We start from the raw sequence: 27,542 nt of genomic DNA, 5'->3' as shown, positions 1-27,542 counted from the left end.
TTTTTTTTTAAATTGGTGGACTCAAGGGAGAACAGAGATATGTATGGTATGCTGGTAAACTGACTTTCTGAAAAACAAAAACAAAAACTCAACAACTCTGATTTCAAATCTTTCTTGATTTCTTCAGTATAAATACCCCCACCATGGCCAATTTCAAGTTACCAACCTGAAATCACTGAACTTAGAGTTGGAAGACATATGCACAATCAGCTCTTATGAGTCTATGGAAGCTGGCTCCAGCACCCGCTGTCTGTGATCTATCTAGGGGAAAGATAAATATTAATTTATTTTCTGTTAAGGAGCCAAAAGACTACATATTTTTCTGATGTAATTCAGAGAAAATCCAGGTTTTGGAATGATACCTATGTTTGGTTTTAATATTTTATCAAACTAAAGATTCCTTTTATAAATCTTTTCAATGCTGCACACTTTGATGTGATTTAGGTTTAAACGTGGCAGTTTTCCCTAATGAGAAATATAAAGATGTAAATGTTTGTTAGCAAGACAATATTCGAAAGATTTCTAATAAAACTTCAAGTTGCTCAACTTAGCAGTAATGTTTCTATTCCATTGGATGAGGTAAATTTATATTTAAATTTTATTTATTTATGTCCACCAGATGGCAGACATTTCACAGCAACCATACAAATAAGGCACATCTTCATTTCTGCAAGGCTGAGCAATAATTTTTGAAGATCCTAAAGGAAATTTAAAGCACTTTGATTAAACAAGAAATGCAGGAGCACATTTGCAACTTGGATTTTACCACTTCTTTGGGTTCCAGAGGGCATTATCTGACTGCTCTTTTCTGATATTTTCATTATGGAAACATGTGGATTTGAACATGGTTGAACTATACATGTCCTTTATATGTGGTTTGGGCTTCTTCAAAATAATCAGTGTGGGAGCATAAAGACCATCTTGGGCTAACCTGGACAGTGCAGAAGGTCCATTCCAGCTCGAGAACTCCCTGTAGCATCAGTCAAGGTTGTCACTGGCACTGCATCACAGCTCAGCTTCTCCCTCTGTCTACTCTTCCTTCCCTTCCCTTCCCTTCCCTTCCCTTCCCCAGGTACTAATCCCAAGGCATTCCTTAGTAAACATCATACACATTAACTTAGTCTTAGAGTTGGCTCCTGGAGGACCCAGCTTACAACAACCTGGGAACTGTAAATTCAGTAGAGAAGACTAACTAGTGAGAGTCAAATGAACTGTAACTATATGAGGCCAGTCAGTGTTGGTGCCAGAATTTGCATTTGGGCACATTGGGAGCAGCATTCTGTTTTGTGTATGTGTGTGTGTTTAAGGATATTGGGGTGGGGAAAGGGAATTTATTTGGGGGCTTCTTTTGAAGTTGCTTATAGATAAGTACACTATGACTTCATTGTATATTTATTTGTGGGGCTTGTCTGGGCAGCTGATGGAGATAAAGGGATGAGAATAAAAGACCCTGTGCACACATATACATCCCCCCACTCCCTACTTGTCACCCTTAGGATGACCATCTAAGGTTGGCTGAAAGAATTGTGGAATTCTCCAGAAAGTCTTATAAAGAACTGAGGCACTTAGCATTGTTGGTGGTGTTTTGTGGCCAAAGATGAGCAAGAGAATAATCGTGCGGGCAGAACCAGAAACTGCCATGACAGATCTGTGGAGGGCACATGCACCAGTAACATTCACTGCTTAAATTAAGATTGTCCTGTAGGGGGGCACCTGGGTGGCTCAGTTGTTCAACCTCTGCCTTCAGCTCAGGTCATGATCTCAGAGTCCTGGGATCGAGCCCCACATTGGGCTCCTTGCTCAGCAGGGAGCCTGCTTCTCCCTCTGCCTGCAGCTTCCCCTGCTTTACTCTTTCTCTCTCTCTCTGACAAATAAATAAATAAAAAATAAAATCTTAAAAAAAAAACTCTCTGAAAGATATTTATGCAAAGGAGTCTTTTTTTTTAACCAAAAAACTTTTACACTAAGTATTTTATTGTATGCTGCTGCCAGTGTATATAAAATAATTACCCTTGTGAAATAGAAATTTATGAAAATTCAGAGAGGTAGATGTTAAGGACTGACAAAAGTAGAAGTTTATATAGTATGGCACGTGTTATAGGGATAATAAGCTTTTGTACAGGCTTCAAATTTTTTTTTTAAAGATTTTATTTATTTAATTGACAGAGAGAGACAGAAAGAGAGGGAACACAAGCAGGGGGAGTGGGAGAGGAGCCCGATGCGGGGCTCGATCCCAGGACCCTGGGACCATGACCGGAGCTGAAGGCAGTTGTTTAACCAACTGAGCCACCCAGGCGCCCCTGTACAGGCTTTAAATTTAATTCTCCTTTGATATTCACTGGTTCATGAAAAGTGGTTTAGAAAACCATCCAAAGATTCATTTTACTACAAAAAGGAACAGACTTTTTGGGGTCTGAAGGGATTCATACTTGAAGATACACCAGTTAGCAGGGGGTCGTGTTGGGCATTCTGCAGACAGAATTGTTTCAAATCTGCAGCTGCCTGGGAAACCTTCACGCGGTTGAACCACTTTCTTCATAGCGGCGACGCTGGAGGAACCAGACATGGCGCTCTCAAGAGCGAGCAGATTCGTCCGTGCGTGGATCGGTGGGTTCGTGGGTCCGCTGGGCCAGACGGTGGGGCAGCGCGGCGGGGGGCGGGGCTCGGAACTTTATGCAAAGGAGTCTTAAAGGCAGGCTGACTTGAGGAGACATTGCTCTGTCCTCTGAAAAGTTCTCTACAACCTGCGACACTCTGCAGATCTAACTGGTTATCTTAATAATCTGCTTCCCTAGTAATCATTTTTAAAATGATATCTTTACTTTTTAAAAGGTAATTAAAGGGGCGCCTGGGTGGCTCAGTCGTTAAGCGTCTGCCTTCGGCTCAGGTCATGATCCCAGGGTCCTGGAATCGAGTCCCACATCGGGCTCCCCGCTCAGCAGGAAGCCTGCTTCCCCCTCTCCCACTCCCCCTGCTTGTGTTCCCTCTCTCACTGTGTCTCTCTCTGTCAAATAAATAAATAAAAAATCTTTAAAAAAAAAATAAAAGACAGGGGTTTTTATATCTGTAGTATAAACTTACTGCTTATCAGGACCGTAGGGGGCTGAATATGAGTGTTACTTGAAGAAAAAATAATTTATTTTTGCAGTCTCTTAGAAAAGCATAAAACTCTCTGTAAAATCATTTTGTCAGGAAAGCAGACTTGTTTTTGGGTACATCTCCAAATATTATTTATCTTATCTGGTGTACTTGAATTGTGTTTCCTGAATTTTAGAGACCTACTTGGTTCTAGGATTGTTTATTTAAATACATAGTCCAGGCCTGGGCAACACAAAGCAAAGAAGGGGCCAAATTTTTGGTTAATTGGGGCCTTGTATCTTTGGTAAAACTAGTCAAAGTTATCCTTTAAATGAAGCCTGCCTAGGGTTTCTCAAATGTAGGTGTTGTTTTGTTTTTGCCATATTTATCCAAAGAGTGGATTTTGTCTTCTCCTTTATTACTCTTGGTCCATACTGGGTCAGCTACCTATTACATCTTAGCCATGCAATTAAAACACAAAGCTTTAATTTGTGCTTAATAATTTAATATATGTGGGGAAATCTTGGCACACTCATAAAAAGGTAATCTGATTCACAACTAATTTCTTCGTTTGTTTCCAGTCCATATAGAGAACTCTCTAGTAAGAGAGTTCCTGATTTCCTAGGAGGTGAGATTTCTTTCCTTCATTATTTTCCTAGGTTAACTTTTGGGTTCAGAATGAAGTTCATTTCATGGGAGCTTGTAACGCCCTGTATACTTATACACTTCAAGTCTCTTACTCACTGAAGCTTATTCTTAACCAGTCCCTCTTTTCCCCGGGCATATAGGCTCTGAACAATAACCTTGATGTTTTTCCTTTTTTAAAAAACAATTTCCCAAGGATGGCTGGGTGGCTCAGTCAGATAAGGTCCGACTCTTGACTTTAGCTCAGGTCATGATCTCAGGGTAGTTAGCTGGAGCCCGCTTAGCAGGGAGTCCGCCTGAGATTCTCTCCCTCTGCCCACCCCCACCCACTCACACTCATGCTCGCTCTCGCTCTCTTTCTCAAAGAAATAAATCTTTAAAAAAATTTTCCCAATTCTTGAGAGTTTCAAGGTCACCTAGCTAGTAGATGAAGAAGCCATAATTCAAAACCAGGCAGTCTCTTTTTAGAGCCTGGAGTCTTAGTCACTGTAGTACCTCTTCTAAAGAATGGACATGGGATGGGCATGAGGCAGAGGACTGAAGATAGGAGAGAGGTTCCAGTGCAGTTATTCCAAACACCAGTTCAGGGATCCTCTAGAGAATAGGTGGGGTAATACAGCCAGGCTAGCTTTAAAAAAAACAAAACCAAAGGCAGGGTGGGTATGCTTTTTGTTTCATCATTTTCTTGTACTAAGTATTAATTGTGGAATACTATGAACCTTAATATCAATTCCAAATCTTCTTTGCACTTTCTTCTTATAGACTTTTGGGTCTACAGGAAAATAGAATTCTTAGGTAAACTTTTTTTTGTTTTGTTTTAAGTTCCCAAAGTAGAGCATGCAGATTGGTACCCTCTTCCCCAACTAGGCACATACCCATGAGCAGACACACACACACACACATACATACACATTCTCTATGTGACATATGCTGTAATTTGTTCTTTAAAAACTACCAAAGTACGGGGTGCCTGGGTGGCTCAGTTGGTTAAGCGGCTGCTTTGGGCTCAGGTCATGATCCCAGGGTCCTGGGGTCGGGCTCCCTGCTCAGCGGGGAGCCTGCTTCTCCCTCTCCCTCTGCCTGCCTTCCTGCCAACTTATGCTCTATCTCTCTGTCAAATAAATCAATAAAATCTTAAAAAAAAAAAAACTACCAAAGTACAAACTTCTCTCATTTTCAGTTCTTTCCCTCTCAGGTCTTTCCAGTACTTATTTCCTCCAGTAATACTAACATACCTATTCCAGTCACACCTGCTGTGTAAGAAACCACCTCCAACTTAGTGGAATAAAACAACAACAATCATTTTATTATGGTTTCTAAGAATCAGGCTCAGAGACTCTCATGCTAGTGACATCAGACACTGACTGAAGTTGTAACAGTATTTGGGGGCATTTTAGGGCTACAAAACAGGAGTGTTCCAGCCAAAAGGAGAGAAACTGCATCACCTTTAATGACCTAGCCTCAGAAATTGTATATTTTCTTTGATTATAAGCAAGTCACAAGCCTGCCCAGATCTGCTAATTTCATTGCTTTCTGCCTCTCTATTGGTAATAAGATCTTGATGGAATCATAGGCCCAAAAGGAACCTCAGAAAAGTCACCCAGTTCAATCCTCTATTTCATGCAAGGTTTAATTACTCTCTGAAAAAAAACATTTCTGTTATTTACGTTGACTTTCTCTTCAAAGTTCAATCATTTTTTTGAAATGTAAATTCTAACAAGTTTTGCACTTCATTTTTAATAATCATACATGTTTTTGCAAAACTACTTAAAAAACTCAATAATACAGTAATAATTACTTTCAAGGGGTTAACAGTTTAAATGAAACAGGATAACCATACACACAGGAAAAGGACAAGCATACGCCCATACCGTAAATAAGTGTTCAAGGAAAGGACAGTTTAGGGAATAGTCAGAAACCTTTACTTAAAGACCACATGAGGGTGGGGTTTTCATGATGAGCTTAGTGCTTGTGCTCCTTCTCTCACTCTCCCTTTCTCTCCGAACCCCCCAGCTCCCCACAGGAAGATACAGCAAGAAGGCAACAATCCACAAACTGTAGAATCCACTTCACCTTAATCTTGGAATTCCTAGCCTCTAGAACAGTGAGAAATAAATGTCTCTTATGCCACTCAATTGACAGTATTTTAGTGGCTTGAATTGACTGACACTAAGGAAATTGAATATTTAGATTTAGAAATGCATTTTCCCATAGGAAACTTGATTTAAATAATGATTCATTTCTGAAATGAGGCCATTAACTGAATCCATAATATAGTTGAAATATCAAATAATTCAAAATAAGAAGTTTTAAAAAGCTGTTACAATATTGGTTTTTAAATACAACAGGTAAATAAAGCATTTGTCTATGAAGCAGAAGCCCTGGGTTCAGTCCTCTCTTCTGCTATTCTCTGGCTGTGTGAATCTGACCAAACGATTTTACCTCTCTGGCCCTCAATTTCTTCACTTACAAAATGAAAGGGTAGGAAAAGTTGTGGAAAAATTATATTTAAAAAAAGTCCTGGGGCACCTGGGTGGCTGAGTCGTTAAGCGTCTGCCTTCGGGGGTGCCTGGGTGGCTCAGTTGGTTGAGTGACTGCCTTTGGCTCGGGTCGTGATCCTGGAGTCCCGGGATCGAGTCCCACATCGGGCTCCCTGCTTGGCGGGGAGTCTGCTTCTCCCTCTGACCCTCTTCCCTCTCGTGCTCTCTGTCTCTCACTCTCTCTCTCTCAAATAAATAAATAAAATCTTTAAAAAAAAAAAAAAAGCGTCCGCCTTCGGCTCAGGTCATGATCCCAGGGTCCTGGGATAGAGCCCTGCATTGGGCTCCCTGCTCCGTGGGAGGCCTGCTTCTCCCTCTCCCACTCCCCCTGCTTGTGTTCCCTCTCTCGCTGTGTCTCTCTCTGTCAAATAAATAAATAAAATCTTTAAAAAAAAAAAAGTCCTTCCCATTCCACACCCACTAAAAGGAATTCAAAGAAGCTAATTAGAGAGGGGAACTTAATCCACACTGAAACTAGGAAATGCCCTAACTTCATACTGCATACTCTGAAGAACATTATCCACAAGTTGGCAGAGAAGCCAGGCTATGGTACATGGTTCTCTTGCTCTTGCACAAATGCAAACCTTGTAGATAAGATTGAAGTACCTCTAACTCTATTCAGTTTAGAGGAATGAGGGCTTCAAAGGATGGGTGGTCTTCAGAAAAAACAGCAAACAGCTGAAAAACAGCTCTTAATGCTTTGAGTCATTACCCTGCTAAAGGTCTCCGGGAGAAAATGGCATGTCTTGAAGTTCTATTTAGGATGGATGTGAGGCTGCAGATTGGTTAGAAGGGGAGCATTAAGGCTGATTTTCCAAAGCACTTTATATCAGACTGAGGAAACGTCAAAGTTCAATATTAAAGAGTTGGGGAAAGGATACCTTTGAAATTATGGGACCCGCAATTCCTAGGTACCTTTCAGCTCAGCCATTGCCAAAAATAATAGGATGGGAGGAAAAAGCCTTCAATAAAGGAGAAATTTATTCTTTCTTCTTAGAAACTACTCAGAGGGCAGTACTGGGAAACAATGCTGAAGCCCCAAGCTCAGAGCAACTGACAGCTGTGCCATCCTTTGCATCTTGCTTGGTGTCTCTAATGGAACAAGAGGAGTGGGGAATTGAGGCCATGGAAGCCTAGCATTTAACCCATCTCATGGTTAACTTCTGTCTAATGGCTGGACAGGAGAGTTTTGCAGGTTTTGGCATGACTCAAAATAATTATTACTGGTACTGGCAAAGAGTGAAGCCAAGTTCCAGCCCTGACAGGATTACCCCTTTGGCAAATAGTATGAGCAACAACATGTTACTCTCTTTCTGGCTACAGTTGCAGCTGTCATGGATGGAAGTGGACACTACATTATTTCTGCTCGTGAGAACTCTGGACATCCAGCTGAACTTTTGGTTACACCAGAGGAAACCAGAAATCTAGCTGAAAACCAAGATGAAAAACCATTACAAGATCCATATCTTCATTTGAATATTGAGGAATTAAAGAGTTTATGGTGAAAAGTGTGGAACTCTACAACTTTCTCATGAATTGTCACTGGCAGCCTCTGGATACACTTCACCCTAAAATCGCAGATGAGACCTCAAAGAAGCAAGATGTTCATTAAGCTACCCAACTATCATATTAATTGTATGCTGTTTTGATTTGTTATATATATATAATATTTTTCCAGGAATGTACTGGGTTTGGAATGTAGATACAAACTTCCAGGATTTAAATGTAATTGACATGATAGAGTGTAATGTAAATAAATTTCACTAGCACAACAACAACAAACTGAGACCTGCCAGACAAATGGCATGCCTAATCGCCCACCCCAGCTCCAACATAGGCCTTTCTTTATGAATGAGAGCAGGGACTGTGGACAAAAATGTAGAATCAGGAAGGCAGCCCAGACAGCCAATCAACAAATAGCTCCCTGTGAAATAGATTTTAGGTGGCAAACAGGGTAGAATCTTAAACAGAAGGGTTGAACTCTAGGGGCGCCTAGGTGGCTCAGTCAGTTAAGCATCTGCCTTTGGCTCAGGTCATGATCTTGGGGTCCTGGGATGGAGCCCCTGGGATTGAGCCCTGCATCAGACTCTGCACAGCAGAGAGCTTGCTTCTCCATCTCCCTCTGTGCTCTCTCTCTCAGATAAAGAAAAATCTTAAAAAAAAAAAAAGGTTGAATTCTAAATGGTCTCTATGGTTCCTCCCAACTTTAATATTCTAAGACGTGATGGATAAGAAATCTTTATCTTGACTGTTGGTACTTAGCAAAATATAGATTTAAGTGAAAGTGAATGAAGTGATCAGTAAGGACTTCATGATGATTCTGAGGGGAACTCTGAACAACTTTCAAATATATTAAATTCAAGTTTTCTGTTATCATTGATTTTACCCCCAAAACTGAGACTCTCCTGCAGGAAGATGAAGAGCATGATCCTCAAGGTGGTAGGCACATGGAGAGTACTCTTTGAGTTTGTAAGTGGAACAAAGAAAGTGGGAGTGGAATTTTTCTATGAGTGAGCCAAGATTTGGAAGCAAAAAGAAAGACCAGTTGAAAATGGTGTGTATGGGGTGCCTGGGTGGCTCAGTTGTTAAGCGTCTGCCTTCGGCTCAGGTCATGGTCCCAGGGTCCTGGGATTGAGCCCTGCATGGGGTTCCCTGCTCAGCGGGAAGCCTGCTTCCCCTCTCACACTCCCCTTGCTTGTGTTCCCTCTCTCGCTGTCTCTCTCTGTGTCAAATAAATAAATAAAATCTTTAAAAGAAAGAAAGAAAGAAAGAAAGAAAGAAAGAAAGAAAGAAAGAAAGAAAGAAAGAAAGAAAGAAAGAAAGAAAGACAAAGAAAGAAAGAAAGAAAGAAAGAAGGAAAGAAAAAGAGAAAGAAAGAAGGAAAGAAAGAAGGAAAGAAAGAAAGAAAGAAAATGGTGTGTAGACAATTGCCTGCCCCTTGCCTCCCAGAGGGTCCTCTGCTAAAGCCAAAAGTAGATCAAAGTGACTGCAGAGAAGAGAAGTTCTCTTGAGGAGGACTCCTTTATATCCTATTGGTGTTCTCACCCTCAATGCCTTGCCCTCACTCTCTTCTGTGTCCTGGTCCTGGAACCTCACCAGACCTGCATGCAGCCTGCTCACCAAGGAGAACAGAGTGATCCTGAAGGCAAGCTGGCTGAGCAGGCTGAGTGCTCTGACATGTCCACCTGCATGAAGGCCATGACAAAGGCTGGCACCAAGCTGCCCAGTCAGAATGTAACCTGCTCTAGGTGGCCTATAAGAATGTCTTCAGAGACTGCAGTTGCCCCTGGAGGATTTTCTCAAATATGGAACAAAAGATGAACACCTCTGACCAGAAGTTATTAAGAACTACTGGGAGAAAGAGTCTAAACTGAGATTCATCTGCACCATTGTCCTGCAATTGTTGGATAAGTACTTAATAGCCAATGCAACTAATCCAAAAGGTAAAGTCTTTTATCTGAAAATGGAGTTTACTTCTAGTAACCTTTGTTGCACATGGTAATGATTGAGAACAAACTATAGATAATTCTGGAGGAGTTTTCCAAAAGGCATTTGATATAAACTATAAAGAGATGCAACCCACACACCCAATCTACATTGGGCTGGCTCTTTTCTGTACTCTAATATGAGATCCTTAATAACCCAAAGCTTGCCTGCATACTAGCTAAAACTACTTTTGTTGTTATTGTTTTGTTGTTTTATTGAAGCATCATTAACATACAGTGTTATATTAGTTTCAGGTGTACAATATAATGATTTTACATTTGTGTACATTACTTAGTGCTCACCACTATCGGTGCACTTTTAATCCCCTTTATCTATTTCCCCCCTCTGGCAATCATCAGATTGTTCTCTATATTTGAGTCTTGTTCTATTGTTTGCCTCTTTTTTCTTTGTTTGTTCATTTGTTTTAGTTATTAAATTCTACATGTGAGTGAAATCATATGGTATTTGTCTTTCTCTGTCTTACTTCACTTAACATTCTACCCTCTAGGTCCATTACCTATATTGTTGCAGATAGCAAGATCTCACTCTTTTTTTTTTTTTTTTGGCTAAGTAATATTTCACCCCACATCTTCTTTATCCATTCATCTAAATGGACACTTCCATATGGTGGATACTATAAATAATGCTGCAAAGAACATAGGGGTGCATATATCCTTTTGAGTTAGTGGGTAAATACCCAGTATTTAGTGGAATTACTGGATAATATGGTAATTCTATTTTTAAATTTTTAAGCCACCTCCAAACTGTTTTTCACAGTGGCTATACCAATTTGTATTCCAACTAACAGTGCAGGAATGTTCCTTTTTCTCTTCATCTTTGTCAACCCTTGTTTCTTGTCTTTTTGATGCTAGTCATTCTGACAGGTGTAAGGTAATGATATGGCATTGTGGTTTTGATTTGTATTTCCCTGATGATTAGTGATGTTGAGTATCTTTTCATGTGTCTGTTGGCCATCTCTATGACTTTTTTGGAAAAATGTCTATATGAGTCTGCTGCCCATTTTAACTGGATATTTTGTTGTTTTCTTTTTGGTGCTCAGTTGTATAAGTTCTTTATATATTTTGGATATAAACCCTTTCTCGGTCATATCATTTACAAATTTCTTCTCCTATTCAGTAGGTTACTTTGTCATTGTGTTGATGGTTTTCTTTGCTGTGCAAAGGCTTTTTAGTTTAATGTAGTCTCAATAGCTTAATGTTTGCTTTTGTTTCCCTTGCCAGAGAAGACATATCTAGAAAAAATGTTCCTATGACTAATATCAAAGAAATTACTATGTTTTTTCCCTAGAAGTTTTATGGTTTCAGGCCTCACATTTAGGTCTTTTATCCATTTTAAGTTTATTTTTGTGTATGGCATAAGAAACTGGTCCTGTTTTATTCTTTTGCATGTAACTGTCCAGTTTTTCCAGCACTATTTATTGAAGATTATGTCTTTTCCCCATTGTATATTCTTGCCCCTTTCATTGTAGCTTAATTGACCATATAACTGTAGGTTTATTTCTGGGCTCTCTATTCTGTTCCATTGATCTATGTGTCTATTTTTGTGCCATGCCTAAGACCACTTCTGATGAAGCCATCACAGAACTTAATGCACTGAAAGAAGACTCATACAAAGACAGCACCCTTATCATGCTTAGTGACAACCTAACATTATGAACATTGGGCAGTGCAGAAGAAGAAGGTGAGGTGCAGAAGGGGCAGAAAACTAAATGTATACAAGGTGTCATCCTTTTTCCTTCAAGAAACCTTTTTACACATCTCCATTCCTTGGATTTTCTTTTTTTTCCACTTTATTTTATTATTTTTTTTAGATTTTATTTATTTATTTTTGCGAGAGAGAGAGAGAGAGAGAGAGAGAGAGAGAGCCCACAAGCTGGGGAGGGGGGAGGGACAGAGGGAGTGGCAGACTCCCCGCTGAGCAGAGAGCCCCATGTGGACCTGATCCCAGGACCCTGGGAAAATGACCTGAGCTGAAGGCAGACGCTTAAATGACTGAGCCACCCAGGCACCCTATTTTTTTTTTGTTTTGGTTTTATTTATTCACTTGGGAGACAGAGCACACAAGTGGGGCGGAGGGGCAGATGGAGAGGGAGAGAGAGAAGCTCAAGAGGACTCCATGCTGAACACAGAGCTTCACGCAGGGCCAGATCCCATGAGCCTGAGATCATGACCTGAGCCGAAACCAAGAGTCAGACACAACCGGCTGAGACACCCACGTGCCCCACTCCACTTGGATTTTCTATAGCAAAGAAACCGATTCATGTTTATGGAATCATCCATTTGATATTTCACAATGGATTACATTTCTTAGAATAGGTGTTTTACCATAAGCCATCTCTTCTTCAGATGTAAATGATATGTATTGAGTATCGTGTTGAATAAAGTGGATATTTAAGACTAGAAATAAAGGGGTGAGGGGAATGTAGGACAAAATCCCACTAGAATAGGATTATAGGAAAATACTGAGTTAGACAGTTCCCCATGCTGATCAACAGGTGGCATTAGAGTAGCTTGGGTGCCAACTGGAACAGAAGGTGGAAATATTCAGGATCAAGGCAGTCTTTGGGTGAATGTGTGGGGAGGCAGTGTGACTGGTTGTCTGTATTTAGTTATGTCTTATCTCTCTAAATTGTTTATTGCTTGAAGCTAGGAACATTTCCACATACAACCAAAAGTTGTACTGAACTTTCTGTGCTTTATTTTCCCCCCTTTAAAATGGATATAGGGGCGCCTGGGTGGCTCAGTCATTAAGCGTCTGCCTTTGGCTTGGGTCATGATCCCAGGGTCCTGGGATGGAGCCCCACATGGGGCTCCCTGCTCCATGGGAAGCCTGCTTCTCCCTCTCCCACTTAGTTGTGTTCCCTGTCTCGCTGTGTCTCTCTGTCAAATAAATAAAATCTTAAAAATAATAAAATGGATATAACAGTGATAGCTGCCTTCATAGGATTATTGTGAACAATGAAGAGTTAATGTATGTAAATGAACAATGCAGATTGCAGGGTAAATGCTCAATAAATGTTAGTATGACTGCACAATGACCTTGAGGCACATAGTAGGCACATGTAATATCAGCAGGTATTAGTGGATGCATAAATGGCCAGGATGCTCATAAGACTGATATTTATAACTCAGAGACTACCTAGCATCAAAATATCCATAGAACAGGGGCACCTGGGTGGCTCAGTCATTAAAGGTCTGCCTTCGGCTCAGGTCATGATCCCAGGGTCCTGGGACGGAGCCCTACATTGGGCTCCCTGCTCAGCAGGGAGCCTTCTTCTCCCTCTCCCACTCCCCTGGCTTGTGTTCCCTCTCTTGCTGTCTCTCTCTCTGTCAAATAAATAAAATCTTTAAAAAATATATCCACAGATCATATTGGTAAGGGAATAATCATTCACATTGTTAATATGATACTATACTTTAAAAAAAGTATAGTATCTTGGAGTGCCTGTCTGGCTTAGTTGGTAGAGCATGCGACTGATCTTGGAGTTATATGTTTGAGACCCATGTTGGGTATAGAGCTTACTTAAAAATAAAATCTTTTTTTTAAGTATATAATCTCAAGAGTCCATTGAAATTTTGTCTCCCTGAGTATCATTTGCTTTATGTATACTTCACTGAATCTTTCCAGAGAGGTGTTGTATCAATATTGCAAAGCTAGGCAAACCTATTTTAGTTTATTCCTCAGGTAAGAAGGCCAGTCCCTACAATGTTCAGCTCTGCCCAGACACAGACAGGTCTGCTCAGCTGTATGCATTCAGTTCTATCATTACCTAGAAGGCTACTCAAAAAAGAGGCTGGAATTAGTCTTCCTGTTCTAAGCTTGATAGTCAGTAGACCAGACGAGGACTCTAGAGTACTTGATTAGCCATCAAGCTACATTTTCCCTTCCTAATTTTTAACTCTGGGAGTTCAGGTCTTAGAGTGGGGCTTCTACCCAGATGTCTGGTTTTCATGTCAATTTTTCCTGAGAATGTCGCTCAGTCCTGTACCCTCAGCTGGGGCCTTGACAACCTACCTATCCATTTCTCACCCTCTTATCCTGATATCCCAACAATGCCACTGTCCCTTGGATGCTAGATCAGAGTCCGCTTCAAACACCATGGATCCCTCTGGGACAACTATCACTGTCCCTTTGACAAAAACTTCTGTAGTCGAGGAGGCAGTAATAATCATCACATCCCCTCTTGGATGTGGATCCAAATTAACCCTGCATTCCCCATACCACTTCAGACCCTATTTTTGGGATTTCTGACAGGCCAGCGAAGGCTGACCAAGCTGCTGAGTTATTCTTCCCTTCCCTTGTCCATGCACATTTCCACCTCCTATACTGGCTTAGAAAGCCTCATTCATGGCTGATAGGAAGGGAAGATTGGAATGGAATAAGAGAAAGGCAGATATTGCAAGGAAGAGGAGTGATAAGAATACTTTTAGCTCCAGAGATATAAATGCTATATGTGGGAATGGAAAATAAAGTGATCCTGAAATTTTAACATAATTTCATAGAGGCAATATGGAGATAAAATGGGATTTAGCTCTGTTTGAGTCCTGCCTCTTCCACTTACTGGTTATATGACTTTGTGCAAGCTTAAGTAAGCTCTCTGAGTCTCAATTTCCTCATGAGTAAAATAGGATTATAAAAATGTTTATTTTTGGGGAAAGGGCACGGCAGACGACATGGACCAGCAACAAACTACCAACACTGTAGAAGAGCCCCTGGATCTCATCAGGCTCAGCCTGGATGAGCAAATTTATGTGAAAATAAGAAATGACAGAGAGCTTCGAGGCAGATTACATGCTTATGATCAGCATTTAAATATGATATTGGGAGATGTGGAAGAAACTGTGACTACTATAGAAATTGATGAGGAAACATACGAAGAGATAATATAAATCAACACAACGGAATATTCCAATGCTTTTTGTCTGGGGAGATGATGTTGTACTAGTTGCCCCTCCACTGAGTTGGCTGAAACAAAGAATTTATCATGTATGGAATACAGGAGCTTTTGTATGATTGCCTCTTTAAATGTAGAAGACATTCAAAAGAGAAACCTGCGTAAATTTTGATATTAAGAAATGACCAAGGATTCTTCCACTCCTGAAATGAGTTGATTTGCAGATAACTCAAAAATTCTTAAGCTAAAGGGCATTTTAATTTTTTTCCAACCCTTTCAATAAATGTGATCACCAAGATGCAGAACTCTTTTTTTCAGGAAAAAAAAAATACCACATCCTTTATTTTGCAAGGTTGTGAAGATTAAATGAGATAAGGCATGGAAAAATGCTCCATTTTGGAGTGGTGCTGTCCTGCCCATGACCAATTCTTAGATTATAGATTAAAAAGTAATACCCTGTGGGCTGGACTTGGCTCAAAGATGAGTTTTGTTTGAGTCTCTGTCAGGGGTCCCGAAGACCATTCCTTAGTTTGATGATTCACTAAGAGGATGTACAGGACTAAACATGTAGTCCTACTCAAAGGCTATGATTTATCATGGCAAAGGATATGCAGCCAAATCAGCAAAGAAAAAGCACATGGGGTAAAGTCCAGGATAAACCAGGAATAAACTTTCAAGGGTCCTTTCCCATGGAGTCACACAGGATGGGCTTACTTGCCCCAGCAATAAGTTATAACAACACACATGGAATGCTGCCAAGCAAGAAGCTCATTAGAGCCTCAGCACCTGGGTTTTTATCAGGGACTGGTCATGTAGGCAGCTTCTGCCAGGCAGATATCAAAATTCCAGACTCCCAGAAGGAAAGCAGGAGCTTGGTATCATCCATATTGTTTGTACAAACAGTTCAGGCACAGTGAGTCACTCTTAACAGTTTTGGGAATGGTGGGAGCCCTCCCAAAGTTCAAGTTCCCAAATGCCAGCCAAGGGTCAACCTGTAAGTAGGCCTTTCTAAGAATAAGCAGGTCGACCTGCTATGTTACCATTTTTAGACAGGCACACACAGGGTTTGCCCATGCAGGCTTTTTTTTTTTTCTTTTAACTTAGCTGCCATTCTTCAAAAATTAAGAAATTTCACTCAGGATTTCCAGCTCCTTGTGAAAAGTCAGATACTGTAGCAAAAATAGATTCATTTTCCCACAAGGCAACAATTGGCAGTCCCCTTTAAATGAGGCTTAAATTCCCTTAAATTCACCCCCATCTCCTTCACTGTCAGTCTTTTCCACATTGAGTGCCGACTGCCATTTAATGTCATGTTTTTGTAACTGGCCATGAGCTGCTTGAACCAGGAGTGGCCAATTGACCAGAGTATAAGAGAAAGAAGCAGGCATGTGGAATACCTGTGAGTCATGGTAATTAACAATAATACAAAAGGGTCACATTTATGAATTTCTGCTGTTGAGGTCCCAAGAAATGCCATAAATCTAGAACTCCTCTCTGGCACAATTACCGCAATTAGTTATGGGTATTCTTGGATTGATATGACAACACTTTTACTGCAATGTACTATAAACCCTTTTCATTTAAGTTAACTTGAATTAGTTTTTGTTCCTATCCACCCAAAGATTACTGACTGGAATAGTGAAAACATAAATAAAACATTGCATTTGTTGTCAGTTAGTACTTTATAAATCAAAGCTATTGCTATCATCATCCCTGCCAAGAATTGTTGGAATGGACTAAAATATGTCAATAGAAAGGTAGATCTTGTTCAAAGGAAATAGATCCAATGAATATTCAAGTAGTTCTGTATATCAATGTATCCACTTATTTACTAACTCAACAAATGTTTACCAAACACCTACTCTGTGACAAGATACGACTATAGAACAAGATAAAATTTCATCTTTATATTCCTAGCATCTAGAAAAGTACCAGGCTTGGAGTTTGGATTCGATAAATGTTTCCTGACTTCAAAAATAGTGTTCATTTATAAGGAGATCTAGAAACCTAAGGATAGAGATAATGAAAATAATTTTGTTCAGTACAAAAAGGGAGAAATGCAAGTGATATTACTGTAAGATTATGCAGCATGTCACCTAACTAGACGGATGTTTGAGATGCTACTTTCTAAGTCTAGTTACAAAACTGGCACTGAGGCAATTTAGAGGAGGGACTTCAACTATTCCAATGTGTATTGAATGTTCTATTCTGCTAAAGGCAAAGAATTAGGAAAAGTCTTTACTTGCCACCTGATAATTTTATTACTCAGAAGACTAAAGAAGCAATAAGGGAAACTTATACTCTAGACTTGACTTTTACTAATAAGGAAAAACTGGTTAGTGAAGCATACAGAAGCTACAAGGAGATCAAGAGAAGAGGCAGTGTCACATTAAGGTTGGACACTGGGAGTAGAGTCCGAATTTGTTAGTATTTTTTAGTTGTCAGTGGCAAGAATCCAATTCAAATTTTAACTCAGTCACAGTTGGATCAAGGTTTTCAAAATAAGTCATCAAGAACCACTATTTCTCTTTTGTTATTATTTGCTTTCCTGTCTCATTCTTAAGACAGGGTCACCTCTCATAGTGGCAAGATGACCTCCAATAGCTCTGAGCTTATGTCCTATAGGGTTCGCAAGCTCATTAGAAAGAGAAGATCTCTTTCTGAACATTTTTCACAGAAGTGTGGGATTGGAGAGTCATTTGGCAGGCTTGTGTTATGGGCCCATCCCTAAGCCAATTATATGACCTGTGTGAGGGATGGGAGTAGGAATATATGAGACACATACTAAATCTGAAGCTGAGGAGCTAAAGTCAGTACTATTCGACTAAAAAGGAATAGTTCCATGAAGGAAAATTAAGGTGCTATTTCAAGAATTACAGGTGCTTATTTTATTTCATTTTTGTTTTGTTTTGTTTTTTTTTAAGATTTTATTTATTTATTCATTTGAGAGAGCGAGAATGAGAGAGAGAGAGAGAGAGCACATAAGAGGGGGGAGGGTCAGAGGGAGAAGCAGACTCACTGCTGAGTAGGGAGCCCAATGCAGGACTCGATCCCAGGACTCCAGGATCATGACCTGAGCCGAAGGCAGTCGCCCAACCAACTGAGCCACCCAGGCGCCCCTATTTCATTTTTGTTTTTGTTGTTGTTGTTGTTGTTATTTTTATTTTATTTTTTAAAAGTTTTACTTATTTATCTGACACAGAGAGAGAGAGCACACACAAGCAGAGGGAGCAGGAAAGCGAAAAGCAGACTCCCTGCTGAGCAGGGAGCCAGACGTGGGGCTTGATCCCTGGGACCACAACCTGAGCCAAAGGTAGACGCCCAACCAACTAAGCCACCCAGGTGCCCCTGTTGTTTTGTTTTTAAAAGATTTATTTATTTATTTTTCTGGCTCCCAAACTTAAATTTAATGTAAAAATAACAGAGGGATGATAGATATGATTACATAAAAATATAGAGATTTTACACATCAAAACACAAAATAGAAATAAAATACAAAGAATAAACTGACAATAATATTTACCATATATAAGACAAAAATTTAATGTAATTAGTATATAAAGCTTGCATACAAATCTCTGAGAAAAAAGTAGTGAGATCCCAATTATAAGTGGGTAAAGGGTACCAATAGACTAGTTCACCCCCTCTTTGAAAAATGACTAATAAACATAAGAGAAATGTATTCAACCCTAAGAATATCAGAAGAATATGAATTTAAAAAGCTATAATTTTCACCAATTAAGGTAGCAAATTGTTTTGGATAAAATATTCCATACTGGCCTAGGTATGGTGAGACAAATTCTTGTGTGCTCTGTTGGAGTAAATATAAATAAGGACATCTTCTCAGGGAAACAATTTGGTTGTTTGCCTCAGAAGTGTAGGTTTATTTTAGATTCCAGATATATAACAGTGAATAATAAAGACAAAAATCGTTGTTTTATTGGACCTTGCACTCTAGTTGGGGTGAGAAAGACAATAAACAGCTATATTAATAAAATATATAATATTTCAGGTGGTGATATGTGCTGTAGGAAAATATCAGGGAAAAGGAATAGAAATCACTGCAATTTTATGTAGGGTTATCAGAGAAGGCCTTATTGAGACGGGGACATTTGAGCCAAAGCAGACAAGAGAATGAGCTCTGTAAATATCTGGGTAAAAGGGGAGAAGGAAAGCAGTGTGTATGTGGATTTGTATCTTGCAAAAGTGAGCCAGAGGAGAGTAGGCTATAGGTCAAAGATTGTAAAAGGTCTTGAAGGCTATCGACTTTGATTCTAATGAGTTGAGAAGCCACTGGAGAGCTTGAGCAGAGTAATGACATGATCTAGGTGACATTTAAAATGTAAACCAAAGGGAGGATGCAGGAGATTAGGTAAGAGATCAGTATAGTAATCCAGATTAGAGATATTAATAGTTTAGACCAAAATGATATAACAGTGGACTTGGTTAAAAGTGGTCAGATTCTAGATATATTTTCAAGGTAGTGAATTGTGGGGGGCAGGAGAAAGTATCAAGGATAACTCTGAGATTTGTGGCAAGAGTGATCAGAAGCCTAGAGTTGCCATTAACTGAGATGGAGAAAACTGTCGGAGGAACAGGTTTGTAGAAGAATAGGAGTTCCACGGCATTCTTATTAAATTTGAGATACTTGTTAATGATTCAAAGTGGGGATGTTGATGGGCAGTTGAATATATGAGTCTAGGATTCAGGTAAGAGTTCTTGGCTGCAGAGTTTATCAGGATACAGATATATAATGCCATGAAACTGGATGAGATCACTGGGAGAGAGAGAGAGAGTATAGAAGAAAGAACTCCAAGAATGAGGTACTTCAATGTTTAGATGTCAAGACGATGATAAGGAATTCCTAAAGAAGACTGCAGGCTGAGAAGCATCAATCAGTGAGATAAGAGGCAATCTGAGAGGATGAGATATTCTGGAAGCAAAGAGAATAATATGCTTCAGAGAGGGAGAGATCACTCTGTCAAATGAAGAGAGGTCAAGTGAAAATAAGGACTGACGTTTGGATTTAACTACTTGCCATGAGCAGTTTAAATGTTCTGAAGGTGAAAAAACCCTATAGAGTCTGTTCAAGAGAGAACGAGAAGAAGGGAATTTGGAGATTGCAAATATTAAAAACTACAACATAGTTTATATCTGTGTTGTGCAATAAAACAGAGCAGAGAAATGGGGCAGTAGTTAGAAGAGGGATATCAAGAGAGGATTTTTTTTTTAAAGATTTTATTTATTTATTTGAGAGAGAGAATGAGAGATAGAAAGCACGAGAAGGAAGAGGGTCAGAGGGAGAAGCAGACTCCCTGCTGAGCAGGGAGCCCGATGCGGGACTCGATCCCGGGACTCCAGGATCATGACCTGAGCCGAAGGCAGTCGCCCAACCAACTGAGCCACCCAGGCGCCCAAGAGAGGATTTTTTTTAAGTGGGAAAAATTTATATGTTATAGAATGATCCATTGGAGAGAGGAAACTGATGATATAGGAGAGTAAAGGCAGAACTGATGGAACAATGTTCTTGAGGAGACATGCAAAACAACAGATGTCCACTACAAAAACATATGGGAGATTTTAGAAAAACAGATTTCTAAAAGCCCAGAGAAAGTCAACTATGGTTTTATGGCCAACATCATTTAAAAAGGACAATAGATTAAGAAAAATGAGAGAGACTAAGGGGTAGAATTCTGATGCAGTGGAGGATTCTGGCTTGAACCTAAATTTTAATCACCATTGGCATTCAGTGTCAGGGCATGAGTCCTCCATTATTGTGCATGGCAGGAAAAGGAGTCTCCTGGGAAAGAATTCATTCTAAAGGAAGAGAAAGTAGTGCTCTTAGGTTTGGACCAATACCTGGCCAACAGGAGGGGAAATTAGTAGAGCATGATGTCTATTGCTCAGGTTTAGCCTCTGCCCCAGAGGCTATAAACCCATGTTAGAATCCTAAGGAGAGGGGAATACAAGAGATGAAAGCTCTGTTTCAATAAACTATGTAAGATACCACAAGAACAAGACAATGCTATCTTGTTACTCATCTCTTAATGCTAAGGCCCAAAGGAGAAAAGCCTTGATCCTACTTTTGTGCAACAGGCTTCAGTGCATTAAAGATTCTAAAAATTGCCTCCTCCAACTTTAACATTCAATGAGTCTGAAATGGTGACCAGTCCCCATAGTGGTGGCCAGTAGAGGCCAGCCCCCATCACCCTGAAGGAATGAAAACCAGTTCTAAGAGTGGGAGAGATTTTAATAGTTTGTAGCTTCAGGAGAAAATACCCTTAGCATGGATATCACCTGCAGTAGTGGCAATGGTCGGGCACTACCAAGTAACTTCATGGGAAGCAAAGGTTTTGTCAGCAGATATCTCCAAAGGTGGTCTGGGTAAGAGAGAATCATGGCAGACAGAGGGGAGAGCTGACATGACTTGTTGATGAGCACACATGTCATACCACCTATGAGCTTCATAGAGACAACTGGATGAGACTTTAAGAGTAGCTACAAGTCCTGCGATAGGGTTGGGGTGAAAATCAGAAAAAAAAATACTATTTATTACCGTTAATATGATTCCATTTTATGCTTAGGTTGGTGTAGCTAGGAAAACATGGGTTATAAGAAATTACAATCACACATAAAGCTGATGAGGAAGAAATACCAAAGAAAGAACCTGTGACTCAGGAGAACGGGCTCTGTTGAGATAGATGCTGATAATAGAGGTGTGCACAACCAAGGACACAGACGGAGGGAAGACTCAGGAAGGATAAAGCACAGAACCAGCTGAAGTTGAGGATAAAAAGAAACAGTTCAGTTAAAACAAAACAAAACAAAGCTATGTTTGGAGGAAGAAAATGATGTAATGCTGACAGATGGCAGAGAAAGTATAACCACTTAACTATTATTTTACTTCTTTTCTGTTGTTTAAGTAAAGAAAATGGTCTTCAAAAGGGAAAGTAGAAAACATAACTAAGCAGGAAAATGAGAGATCCTCCTCATTTTTTACTTTTCTCCATTTTTTGAAAGTTTTAGAATGAGTATTTTTTATATTTTAATTATATAAATACAAATATATAAAATATAAATAAATATACAAAATATAAATAAATAATAAAATATATATTATATAAATATATTATATAAATATATATATAAATTTTATATTATATTTTTAAGTATTTACTTAAAAAAAGATTTTTTAGGGGTGTCTGGGTGGCTCCCCTTGGTTGGTTGGTTAAGTGGCTGCCTTGGTTAAGCGGCTGCCTTCAGCTCAGGTCATGATCCCAGAGTCTTGGGATCGAGCCCTCCATCGGGCTCCCTGCTCAAAGCGGGGAGCCTGCTTCTCCCTCTCCCACTCCCCCCTGCTTGTGTTCCCTCTCTTGCTGTCTCTCTGTGTCAAATAAATAAAATCTTTAAAAAAATATTTTTAAAAATATTTTATTGAAAAACAAGAAATTAAAAATCGATATATATATAAAATATTTAGCAAGAGTCCAAATCAATGCTTTAATGATGCCAAGTCCACAGTTCCAGATGAATTATAGCCTAAGGTATTGGGAGAGTACAGATGTAATAATGAGACACGTGCTGATAGTCTTTAAATCATGATGAAGAACAAGAAAGTTGCCAGTAGATTATACCTAATATTGACATTTTATAAAGGAACTTTATATGTCTAATATTAGCTACTGGTATCTGCTACATGCTAGGCATTGTGCTAGACCAAAGGTCAGTAAAGTATGACTCATAGGCCAGTTTCAGCCCACTGCCTGTTTTTGTGCTAAGAATGATGAGTTAAATGGTTTGCAAAAAATCAAAAGAACATTGCATGCCATGTGAAATTTATATGAAAACCAAACTTCAGTGTCGACAAAGTCTTAGGACACAGCCATGCCCATTTGTTTACATACCGTCTATGGTTGCCTTTGTGCATCAGTGGGAAAGTTGGGTAGTTTGACAGAGGCTTATGGCCTGCAAAGCCTAAAATATTTACTATTTAGTCTTTATGAAAAAAAAAATTCACTGATCCATGAGCTAGATATCTGATGTTATCTCTAATCCATGACAACTATGAAAGTTTGTATTTCATTAGGTCCTCTTCAGGTCTTACTCAGGGAGGTGGGCTGAGCAGCCACTCTTATCCCTGTGATAAAATGGAAGCTCAGAACATTTAAATAACTCGTGCAAATTCACACCGCTCACATGGGACTCGTGTTGGTCTTCTGTTCTCAAAGCCCACACTCTTTATAGCATACCAGAAAGCTAGAAGACAAGCGATGACAAAATGTTTCTCTTTTTTTTAGTGGAGAAAAGGACACTAGAAATTTTATTCTAGTGAGTTTCACTTTATAAAGATTTTATTTATTTATTTGACAGAGAGAGAGAGAAAGCACAAACAAGAGGGAAGGGTAGAGGGAGAAGCAGACTCCCTGCTGAACAGGGAGCTCGATGCAGGGCTCAGTCTCAGGACCCTGGGATGATGACTCGAGCTGAAGGCAGACACTTAACCGACTGAGCCACCCAGGTGCCCTCTAGTAAGTTTCATTTTAAATGTCAGAAAAAAAATTAAATTGCTAAATGAGTGACTATAAAAATGTAAGAAAATAAAGTATTCACTAAGAATCTTTCCTGCTTTGATCATGTTTCTATTTTATAAAATATTTTGTATAATATAAATGCCTTAAAATAAGATTTATGATAAAAGAAAATTATAAAGAAGGACTTTGACTCTTACATTTAGATAGTGCTTTACAGTTTTCCAAAGCACATTTACATGTACTATTTTATTTGAGATCACAATTCTATCAGCTTGGCAAGGCAGAGATTGTGAGACCTGTTTTGCAGACAAAGCTCAGAAAGATTAAATGGCTTATGTAAAGTCACAAAACTAGCCAAGATTTGAACCCAGCTCTCTGACTTCCAATTCAGTGTTCAGGGCAAAATAAAACAGCTATGTTTATTGCCTTCTTAATTTGTGCTAGGAACTGTTCTAAATGCTTTATCCGTATTAACTTATTTGAGTTTCACAGTGACACTGTGAAATATGCTCTATTATTGTTCCCATTTTACAGATGAGGAAACTGAGCCACAGAGTGATCCAGTTCCTTGCTTAAGACCACAGAACTTATAGCAGGTGATAGAGCCAGTATCTGAACTATACTATCTGACTCTAGAACCAGAGCGCTTAGCCACTACAAACTGCTTCCTCCTGGGGTATCTGACACAGCTTCCCACCGTATCACTCTGGCCTATTAGGAAATCTGTGTGCTGGATGAAAATGCAGCTACAGGACTATATTGCCTACTGAATAACAAATACTGAGAGTAGTGATTAAAGGTTTGCAGTATCCTGAGTGGTAGGTCCTCAGAAGACAGCAGTTTATAGTGAAGTCTTAAGTTGATTGTTCATTTTTCGCCTATTGCGTTGTATTGCAGATTACAAATATAGGAAGTGGATCTGAAGATTGTATTATCTGCTTTTAACTAAGTAATCTTCTCAAAATGAGAGGATTGTCTGAACGGATCCATACAAGAAAACTGTGTGTGGTGAGTAGTTCATACGAATGAAAATGTATGTATTTGCACATTCGAAGAATGCAAGCACAATCAACAAGATGATGGCAGAGCCACCCACTCCTTGTAAAAGTGAGGGGCAAACCTTTGTCAACAGCAATGAGATAAAACAATTGATCATCTAAGCCTATGTCATATATGTAGTTTTATTGCTCTATTTTTTTTTAAAGATCTTTATTTATTTTTTGACAGAGAGAGAGAGAGACAGCGAGAGAGGGAACACAAGCAGGGGGAGTGGGAGAGGGAGAAGCAGGCTTCCCGCTGAGCAGAGAGCCCGATGCGGGGCTTGATCCCAGAACCCTGGGATCATGACCTGAGCCAAAGGCAAGACGCTTAATGACTGAGCCACCCAGGCACCCCTACTCTCTTTAGAAATATAATTAAAAATATACGAAATTATAGAAAATCATTAATAAAAATAATTTTGCAGTCAAAACAGAGAACACTGACATATGTTATATATAAAGTAAAACCGAACCTTGGGCAATGAGCTGGATCAGTGAGTTCAGTAAATAGCAGGAACATTCAGATAGTTAAATGTTTGGGGCTTGTTCCTGTGATCCATACAATTCCCATCTTGCTCTTTGTTTTGAAAAAAATTTTTTTAAATTTTATTTATTTATTTGAGAGAGAGAAACAGCATGAGAAGGGAAAGGGTCAGAGGGAGAAGCAGGCTCCCCGCTGAGCCAGGAGCCCTATGCGGGACTCCCGGATCATGACCCGAGCCGAAGGCAGTCGCTTAACCAACTGAGCCACCCAGGCACCCTGTTTTGAAAATGTTACAAGTAGAATGTCTAATTTGGGTATTGTAAGCAACTCCCTGGAAGTTATTTGCAATCATTCTAAACTAGTGATTAACCAAGTATATACTGGACCAACAACATTAGCATCACCTGAGAACTAGCAAGAAAGGACCCCCACCCCAGATGTACTAAGAGAAAAACTCTGAGTATAGGGCCCAACAATTTCTGTTTAAACAAGCACTCCAGGTGATTTTATTTGAGAACCATGTATTGTATGTGTCTAGAACAGTTAAATTAGAAATAGTTGGAAGGATAGGAAGGAGTTTCTCAATATTCAAAGATGGTATTGGATAAAGGCCATTTAAGGTGAATCTACTTAAACTACAATTTTACAGTCTTACTATTCAAAGTTAGGACCAAAGACTACCAGCATCAGCATTCCTGGGAGCTTGTTAGAAATGCGGACTCTATGGCCCCTCTCCTGACCTAGTTGAATCATAATCTATATTTTGACAAGATCTCCAGGTGATTCCTGTGCACATTAATATTTGTGATGCTGTTATAGAAAATAGGTTTTTAAATGTTTGATTGGGAGGGGCGCCTGGGTGGCTCCGTCCATTAAATGTCCAACTCTTGATTTCAGGTCAGGTCATGATCTCGGGATCATGAGATCAAGCCCCGTGTCCTGCTCCACCATCAGCAGAAGTCCGCTTGAGATGTGCTGCTTGAGATGTGCTCATGCTCTCTCTCTCTTTCTCTCTCTCCCTCTGCACCCCCCACGTGTGTGTGTGTGTGTGTGTGTGTGTGTGTGTGTGTGTGTGTGGTGGGGGGATACACATGCACTCTCTTTCAAATAAATAAATCTTTAAGAAAATGGGAAAAAGCTTAAAATATTGTTATTTTAACTTTTTCTCTTGAATAAAATCATATGATAGTATGGTATAATATTCTTCAACATTTTATGGCTGACTTTTGTAGTACTATCATAACTTTTGTAACAAAAATAATTTGAGGGCTTCATTATTTTCAAAGCGCTTCTTCTAATCTTTGATCGCCGAATCATTCTCTTTTGAAGTGCTTGTCATCAGACCTGTTTATTTTCTTTTAGTACACGCACATCAGATGGAACTTGCTTTTCCATGGCTTTTACGTGATCCTACAGTTTTCCAACATTATGTTCACTGACTTTATGAAGTATACCTTGCTTTTTAAAAAAATTCACAATTCACTTTAGGGTCAATTTCCATTACATTTGTGGATGTTTACCTCCAACATTCAGGCAGCAGCTGCTGGACAAGCACTTTGACAGGATGGGTGGGGACGGACGAAACCTAGCGTTAAGTTAGAGGATGTTGGGTGGGGACAAATTTTATAAGTGGTCAGTTCATTAGTTGAATATGTCCGTGTTATGATAACTACTGCTTTATTAGGTAGCCTCTTAAATGGGATGGTGGGATAATGGAAACTCAGATAACAATGACACAAATGTTAAGGGTGATTGTCTCCAGGCAATAAAACTCCATAGAATTTTTATTTCCTTTTTTGTGCATATCAGTATTTTCTAAACTTTCTATAATGAATGCATGTTATTTTCGCAACCAGAAAAAAAACTCTCTTACGTAAGAATTTTTAAAATTGAGGTATAGTTTCTGTGACACGACCGGATCCAGTGGAGGCCGGCGAGACTGGCAGTGAAAGAATTCACCCTAAGCAGAACAAAAGAGAGAGAAGTTACAGAATACACTGCAAAGGAGTAGGGGGCAGGACAGCAAAGGAGAGACTGTCTGCCAGGAGGGGGGGGCGGTGGTGGTGGGGTTGTGGGGGCTGTAGTTAAGGGGGGGAGGTGAGGAGGTATGGGAACATACACAGTTCTCCTTTTTTCTAACCTATTGGTCAGCTAGGACTTGTGGATATTTTGAGGTGGGTTGCCTAATGGACCTGTTTGTATTCAGCCCAGTGGCCCCTGTGGACCCTTTTACCTTACTCAGGTTTCCATTGCTCAAGTTGATTGCCTAAAGGCAGCCTCCACCATTCACTTTCAATAAAATGCACAGAGAGCCTAAGTGCTCAGTTCAGAGCTGCGGCAGTTGCTAAACAAGATATGAGCTATTTTCATCACCCAGAGGGTTCCTTTGTGCCCCCTTTAAATCAGAAATTACCCTAATACAGCACTCCTCCTGTGATACACATTGCTTTTCCAGGGCTTTCTAACCTCTATGGTTATTTCAACGTACTGCCCCGGAGCAGCACACTGTATTGGATTTTAGCAAATACACGTTTGTGTTGGCCTCCAGCACAGAACCTAGGTATACAGAGGGGGTCAATGCGCAGTCTGCATTTCTTTCCATATATTCCTCTTTGTGTATGTCCAACTCATATTTTGTAGAAAATGAGAAAAATAATTTCCCCTCCCACAGTCATTCCCTTTTCTCTTTCCCCTTCCTGCTTTGAAACAGCTACTTCCTGCACTGCCAACAGAGAATTCTATTAAGATGAAAGCTTTGTCCTTGCCAAGGCCTACAAAGAGCTCTAAATACAGCCTGCTTGCCAGTGTCTAGGACAGGAAGAG

The 27,542-nt window shown here is 39.7% G+C and overlaps 4 pseudogenes; 3 read left to right on the top strand and 1 right to left on the bottom strand.

The window, feature by feature from the left end:
* Nucleotides 1–2,334: 2,334 nt before the first annotated feature.
* On the bottom strand, nucleotides 2,335–2,566 carry LOC113921380 (annotated as a pseudogene).
* A 4,867-nt stretch (nucleotides 2,567–7,433) lies between these two features.
* LOC113922392 lies at nucleotides 7,434–7,875 on the top strand (annotated as a pseudogene).
* Nucleotides 7,876–9,368: 1,493 nt separating this feature from the next.
* On the top strand, nucleotides 9,369–14,125 carry LOC113922393 (annotated as a pseudogene).
* Nucleotides 14,126–14,279: 154 nt separating this feature from the next.
* Nucleotides 14,280–14,783, top strand: LOC113922394 (annotated as a pseudogene).
* The last annotated feature ends 12,759 nt before the right edge of the window (nucleotides 14,784–27,542 follow it).

Source organism: Zalophus californianus, chromosome 9 (assembly GCF_009762305.2).
Source record: "Zalophus californianus isolate mZalCal1 chromosome 9, mZalCal1.pri.v2, whole genome shotgun sequence".
NCBI lineage: Eukaryota > Metazoa > Chordata > Mammalia > Carnivora > Otariidae > Zalophus > Zalophus californianus.
Note: the sequence above shows the minus strand (reverse complement) of the source record. Positions and strands in the feature narration are given on the sequence as shown.